Below are 7,522 nucleotides of genomic sequence, written 5' to 3' on the forward strand. Positions count from 1 at the left end.
GGATCCTGGAAGCTAAGCCAGTTCAGCCCTGGTTAGTACTTGGATAGGTGACTGCCAACAACCATCATTTGGCGTATGTCAGCAGGAGGTGGTACGAGAGCAAGAAATGAGGAGCCAAAGGTAAATGGTCCATCTCAGTCTGTTTTCTCTGCTGCTCCCTTTGTTGTTGTTTTTTTTTTCTTCCATTCTTTTTTCTCTTTCTCTCCTGACACCCCTAACTGCCCCATCCTGGCATAGGCTGCAAGAAGTAGTGTTTTCAGCAGTTTCCAACACTTAAGGACCAAGCAGGAATGATCGTTTAAAAGTCCTTTATTAAACAAGCTTGTTCCAGACTTTACACACGCTGCCTCTTTGTTGCCTTTGTGCTGTTATGCTGAATCACTTCCTACTAACTGTTCCCTCAAGTTGTGTTTTCCCTCTGTGTCTCAAAGTTGTTCTGCCTGTCTGCTGCCCCACCTTTATCACATAGTTCCACATGCATTAATACAAAAAGGACAGATTGCTTGTGCCAGAAATTTAATTGCTCAGTTGCAGGGAGCTTTTTCCATATTTTCCATCATTCCAACTATTTCTTTCTCCTATTTCCATACCAGCATGGCATAGTGGTTTGAGCATTGGACTATGACTCTGGAGGCCAGGGTTTGAATCCCTGCTTGGCCATGGAAACCCACTGGCAGGCTTTGGACAAGTCACACTCTCTGAGCCTCATAGGATGACAATCACAAACCCCTTTTGAAGAAATTTGTCAAGAAAACCCTGTGATAGGGTTGCCTTAGGGTTGCCATAAGTCTGAAACAACTTGACAACACATAGCAGCAACAACAACAGCAAGTCCCATACCATGTCTATCCACCACTCCTATTCTCCTTTTGGGCTCACCCAGTCTTTCCTTATTTCCCTTTGGACCCATTCTTCCAACCCCCTCCCTTTAAAGCAGGCCAGACAGCAGATTGTTCTGTGTTCTGCAACTGGCCCCTCAGTCAGTATTTCTCAACTTCAACTCTGAAGGATCCAGTTTGCTTGGTTAGATAGGATGAACATGGCAGTCTAAATGCCTCCAATCTAAATGCCTCTGTCTATGCACAAGATTGGGTTTTGACCTCCACTGTAGTGTGCCTGTTCACCTAAGGTTGGCACCTCTGGGGCCAAGTTTCCTATTTTAAGGCTGAGTAAGACTGAGAAGCTGCCAGAATTCCCCCAAGGATGTTCGTCAAGTTGCCCTTTTGGCAAACATGGTTTCTGGTGAAATCAGAAGCTAATTGCTTTTGATCATTCCAGGTGGTGTTGTGTAAATTAAAATATTGCCTACCAGTTCCAACAGAGGGCAGCGGGAAAGGAATGGCTTTTATTCTCTCTTGCCCTCTTTCTTTGTTGCATCCTTGCCAAGAGTGGCTGGCAGAGATCACTAGCTGTAATAGGAAAAAATTCTGGTTTGGGATGTTGATCCTTGTCAGAGTGCTGAGTAAATTATAAACAAATATTTGCTTACCTATATCTGGGTAGCTCCATAACCCTGGTGGTGATAATTTTATTTGTATAGTGCTATCAGTGTAAGAGGATGTCAGTGGGGGAGGGGATTAAGTCCAAAAGATGCTAAGATGACGTGGGGAGGGATCTCCTGTGTTTTCTGTAGTTCTTCAAGTAATGTCATATTGTGTCTTCATAATCAATTTAACAACATTTTTGTCACATCAATAAGAATCTGCTGTGAGACTGTAGGGTGAATTAAGTAGGGCTGATAAGGAGCTTTTCCAGAACAAGCCTATATCATCTCCTTCCTTTCTTCATCAGCCCCTGCTGTCCTGCACTTTATTGCACTTTAGTGCTGCAGCTATTCTTAATACAACTATTGTTGTTGTTGACTGTCTTCAAGTCAGCTTTTATTTATGGCAACCTCATGAATGAAAGACCTCCAAGTCATGATCATCAGGGCCATGACTTCCTTGATTGAGTTGATTTATCTGTAATGTGGTTTTCCTCTTTTCCTACTGCCTTCAACCTTATCAAACATTATTATCTTTTCTAGTGAGTCGTGCCATCTCATCATATGTCCAAAGTATGATAGCCTGTTTGGTAATTTTGGCTTCTAGGGAAGGTTCAGGTTGGATTTGCTCGGGGATCCATTTATTTGTCTTCTTAGGCCCAATACAAACCGTCCCAAAAGTGTGAGCTGGCGGCGACCTGTTTGCCTGCAGAGGGACACCGCAGGAGCCAAACTGCCCAGTGTCCCTCCATCCCAAAAAGAACCCAGAAAAACCAGGTTCTTTTTAGGATGGTGCACACACATCACTATGCACCATTGGCGCACTTGTGATGTAAGCGACACGCAGCGACATCTATACACTGCACATCACTTACATCAAGATGGCGGCCCCCGTGTGGACAGGAGGCTGCCATTAGGCCACTGCCGTGATGTGCTAGGTTTTTAGAGTGTGCAGTTGCCATGTGCTCTGGAACCCTAGTATCGGTGGTGGCACACTACTTTTGGCCCGTCTGTCCCGGGCCAGAGTGTCCCATGGCATCCATAGAACTCTTTCCCAGCACCACATTTCAAATGAGTTGATTTTCTTCCAATCAGCTTTCTTCACTATCCAGCTTTCACAACCATACAAACAAATTACAGTGGGTTCTTGGTATCCACTCAGGTTTGGTTCCAGAACCCCTGATGGATACCAAATGACAAAATCAAGGTTTGAGTTTTGGAATATATATATATATATATATATATATATATATATATATATAATTTTCAAACTGTAGATAACGAAATCATGAATATGGAGGGCTAACTGTACAATAATATGGACACTAACTTTAGTATTCAGTGATACATATTGACACTTTAGGATCTTGTTTAGCTCCTTCATAACTACGACCTTCCAAGTCCTAGTGTCCTGATTTCTTAACTGCAATCTCCATTTTGATTAATGACTGAGCCAAGGTATGGAAAATCATTAACTATTTCAATATCTTCTTCATGTACTTTAAAATTATGCAAATAATCTGTGGCCATTATTTGTGTTTTCTTAATGTTCAACTGTAAACCTGCCTTTACACTTTCTTCCTTGACTTTCTTCAGTGATCTTTCCAAGTCTTTGCTATTTTCTGTTAGTAGTATGTTGTCATCTCTGTCTCCTAAAATGTTCAGGTTTCTTCCTCCAGTTTTCATGTACAGTATTCTTCCTCTAAGTCTAATCCTACATTACTCATGATATAATCATAGTACCTATTAAACAGATAAGGTGATAAAATGCAGCTTTGCCTGATCCCCATACCAGTTGGAAACAATTCCATTTCTCTGTATTCTGTCCTGATGGTAACCTCTTGTTCTGAGAACAGGTTACACATTAGGACAAACAAATGTTTTAATTCCTATATTCGCCATCAGGGGATGTCCAGGTAAACAATTGCTTCTTAGTTTGTTGTAAGAAGGTATTTGTGATGAACAAACTGTTGGCCTCACAAAATTAAATCAGCTGGTCTCCTGCTTCATTTCTTGATCCTTGGCCAAGTTTCCCTACAGTCATTGATTCTGCTCTGTTTCCTACTTTTGTGTTTCAGTTGCATATAGTTAATAAATCCTGTTTGGGTATGTAGTCAATTTCCTCCTAAATTCTAGCATAGAATTTTTCAATTTCTTCTTCTGCCTCTGTAGTTGAAGCAGAAAGTTGGATGATGGTTATATTGAGGTGTTTTCCCTGAAGTCTTATTGATATTATTCAGTCAGACTTTGCATTATGTCCTTTGACTGCTTTTGCTACATCTCTTCTCAGTATCAGTGGCACCTCATTACATCTTATATTTTAATTTCCTGAGTAAAACATTGTGTATTTATATGACTCTAAATATCCCATTCTTGTCTACTTTAGTTCACTCACCCCAAGTACTGTATCACAATGTTTATAATTCCATTTCTTGTTTTACTATGTCTAGCTTTTCCAATTCATGCTTCTCACATTCCATGTTCCTGTAATATATGTTGTGCATCTTTGGACTTTTCTTTCACCTCTGAGCACATCAACAGCGGAATGTTCTTTTGGCTTGAATCCAGTTGTATCATTAGCTATAGTGTCATTTGCAGTTGTCCTGTACTGCATCCTGGTATCTCACTGAATGACATCTGATCTGGGAGTTTCATCTTCTGGCAGTACAGTGGTACCTCGGGATACGAATTACCCAGGTTACGAAATTTTCGGGATACGAAAAAATCCAATAGAAAATAATTGTTCCGGGTTACGAATGTTTTTTCGGGTTACGAAAAAACTTCGGCGCTATTTTAAACGGAACCGCGGCTTTTCCCCATTAGCGCCTATGGCATTTCGGCTTACGAAGGCTTTTCGGGTTACGAAAGCGGCCGCGGAACGAATTAATTTCGTAACCCGAGGCACCACTGTATCTCTTGTTTCATTTTAGTTTGTTTCATTCTAGGGTTTTCATGCTAAAAGATATTCAAAAGGAAGTTTACCATGCCTCCTTCTACACATTACTAACAAGTGTTTGCTATGGTGTTGCTGCCATTGTCTCTGAGAGATCCTCTGCCAGTCTCTCTCTCTCTCTCTCTCTCTCTCTCTCGCACACACACACACACACACAGCTACTGCTGCTGCCCAGTGACTGTTTGGATTATTTAGTCTGGTTCCTCAGCAAAAGCCTATCTGACATGGGAGATCCTGTCAGCAAGACTCTTGCCTCACAGAGCACACAATCCCACCACCAGAGACAGGCAATGCCATGGGTGCAGCACAACCATTACTAATACCATATTGATTGAGCAGTGTGCTAGGTCTCACATTTAATCTGAATTCTTGCAGGAGTCCCAAGGGTTTCAGACATTTTTTGAGGAAAAACTAATAATCTGAAAGTTGCTCCAAACAGAGGCTCTACAATTACCTCTTTTAATGCAAAACAATGCAAATTTGGGGATTCATTGTCTGAGCAAAGATTTGGAAATTCCATCAAGGGGTGTGACAATGTTTGTGTTTTCTCTTATCCAGGCACTTTGTTGAACTCCTGTCTGGCCTCCTCTTTGGTGCCTCATTAACACCAGCTACTCTCAGAAGGGCTCAGTAAACAGCCCTTCAGAAAGATGGGTATTTATCATGACTTTGCAGATACTTCACAGCTTCAGTGTTCCTAAGACCAGTTGATTCCTGTGAATAATAAAGCAAAAACTCTTGTTCAAGTGTCTTCTATTGTGAGAGGTAGTCAAGGCTGGCCCTGGACTTTTCAGAACACGTCCCATTGTTCTGTAGTTTTATGTCTATTTAAGTCAGCTTCAATTTACAGAGGCCTTTTGATTGAGAATCCATCTGTAATGTCTTCTTCTTTTGCTTTCAATGTTACAAGGCATTATAGCCTTTTTCAATTAATCATGTTGTCTAGAAAAACTACTGAAAGAGAATGTCACAGCATTTGATTTTTCTGATACATAATCTGTACTCTACATGAGAGGCCACTTGTCAGGACAGAATATGTAGAAACAGAATGTTTTCCAATTGGCAAGGGGGTACAGACAAGGGTGCATTTTATTACCCTAATTATCTAATTCATGCACACAGCATATCATACAGAAAGCAGTGTTAAATTAGAAAAGAGGTATGACACCATATTACTAGCGAAGATTTGGACCAACTACTGATGATCATTATGGAAGAAAGTGCAAAAGTAGAGTTATAATTGATTATTAAGAAAACAAAAATAATTACCACAGATGATGATGAATTAAAAGAAAATTCAAATCCTTTAATTGATGTGGTAGTCCTTATTTAAATGCATATTGCAACTTTTCCAATAGGTGCTTCAGCCAATTTGGCAACTGATGGCCCTCCTTCTGGCAACAACAACTCTCTCAATAGTTAGTCTGGTCCTTAGATGAGAGATACACAGTCCATCTCTGTGTTAGACCTTACACTCTGAATCTTACCATCTTGAGAGAGAATCTTTATGGGATAGTTTTCACAAGGGTACCACATTTGTGTTGAAAGAAACAAGGAAGCTTTTTGAAATCACAGTGAAAACTATGTTTGGTTTCAGCATTAGCTCATGTACCGGTAGGCTACAGAACACTTCTTCAGATACATGGAGTACAACCTAGATAGATATAAATGTCTATAAATGTGATGGGAAGAGATGTGAATGCTGTGCTCCATGCATCTGAAGAAATGCCATCCATACACAAGCCTTTTCTGAAATAAATTGGTTAGTTTTATAATGTCACCAAACTCCTTTTTCCATTCCTTTTAACCCTGGGACAGGTTAAAACAGCTATCACTTTGTAAATAGCTATTCAGATAATGACAAAGAAACACATGCAAATAATTTTCCTATTTTAAGGGACTTAGTTACAATATTTACATCCCAGTTTAGCTATGCCCTAATGTTTGACACTAAAAAAATGTAAAATGCAAATAAATCAAATGCTGTCAAGGAAAAAGAAATACAGCTAGGGGGCACTCACAGGATGATGATTAAACAGCTAACCTTATGTACACTGTACATTTTACAGTATAAAGCAGTAGTAAAAATAGAACTCAATTTTGCAGCCTATAATGGATACAACCCAGAGTTGCCTGTGTTAAGAACAGGTTGTATTCAGATTTACCGTTCTGGTTTTAGAAATATAACGTTGTCTTTCCTCTATGATAATCTTTCCACTATCAATCATTCAGATGGTAATTTCCTATTAAATGTTTGTTTGTTTGTTTGTTTGTTTGCTTGCTTGCTTGTTTCCATTGGTGTCACCCTAACTGCACAATGTACTGGGTATATTATGTTCCAGTGCAATAGATCTCCCATTCCGTATATTTCTGTCTGTAAAAACACTTATTTCTTAACTCTTCTTCCTTGAAGCATAAGGCAAACCTATCACAGGGCTTTCTTAGCAAAAAAATTGGTCAGAGGGGATTTGTCTTTTCCTTTCTCTGGGGCTGAGAGAGTGTGACTTGCCCTTGTTTACCCAGTGGGTTTCCATGCCTGACTGTAGATTCCAAGCTTGGTCTCCAGAATCATAGTTCAACACTCAGACTATTATACTGTGTTGTGCGTGAGACTATCGAAGTCTAATAGTATCAAAGGAACAAAAGCAGAAGCATGCTATAGACCCCATGTCCCATCTGAGGATTTCCTATTGAAAAGTGGTTAGATACTGTATGAAGAGAATAGTGGACTAGACTTATGAACCCCCTTAGTTATGGTCTTATGAATCTCAAGACGTTTTGCCAGATTTTGTAGGTTTTATGGCCTTGAGAGATCCACTACACAAAAGAGTCAGAAAAGGCGACATCCTTTAACTCACGCAGCAGATCTTGTTCCTTCCCTGCCTTCAGCAATCTGGTATAGTAGCTTCAATGCCATAAATCATTCACTGACACCACTGCATTGCCTTGCATTGTTTTCAAGATGCCCAAATCCCCTAGCTGTTCTGCCAATACAGCATCAGATGACACAGCTGGGCTTTAAAGTTCTTTACTTATTTTTACACCTTGTGGTGCACAAGTGCACAGATCCCCATACCTAGGATCTC

The sequence above is a fragment of the Sceloporus undulatus genome, chromosome 4 (genome assembly GCF_019175285.1).
Source record: "Sceloporus undulatus isolate JIND9_A2432 ecotype Alabama chromosome 4, SceUnd_v1.1, whole genome shotgun sequence".
NCBI lineage: Eukaryota > Metazoa > Chordata > Lepidosauria > Squamata > Phrynosomatidae > Sceloporus > Sceloporus undulatus.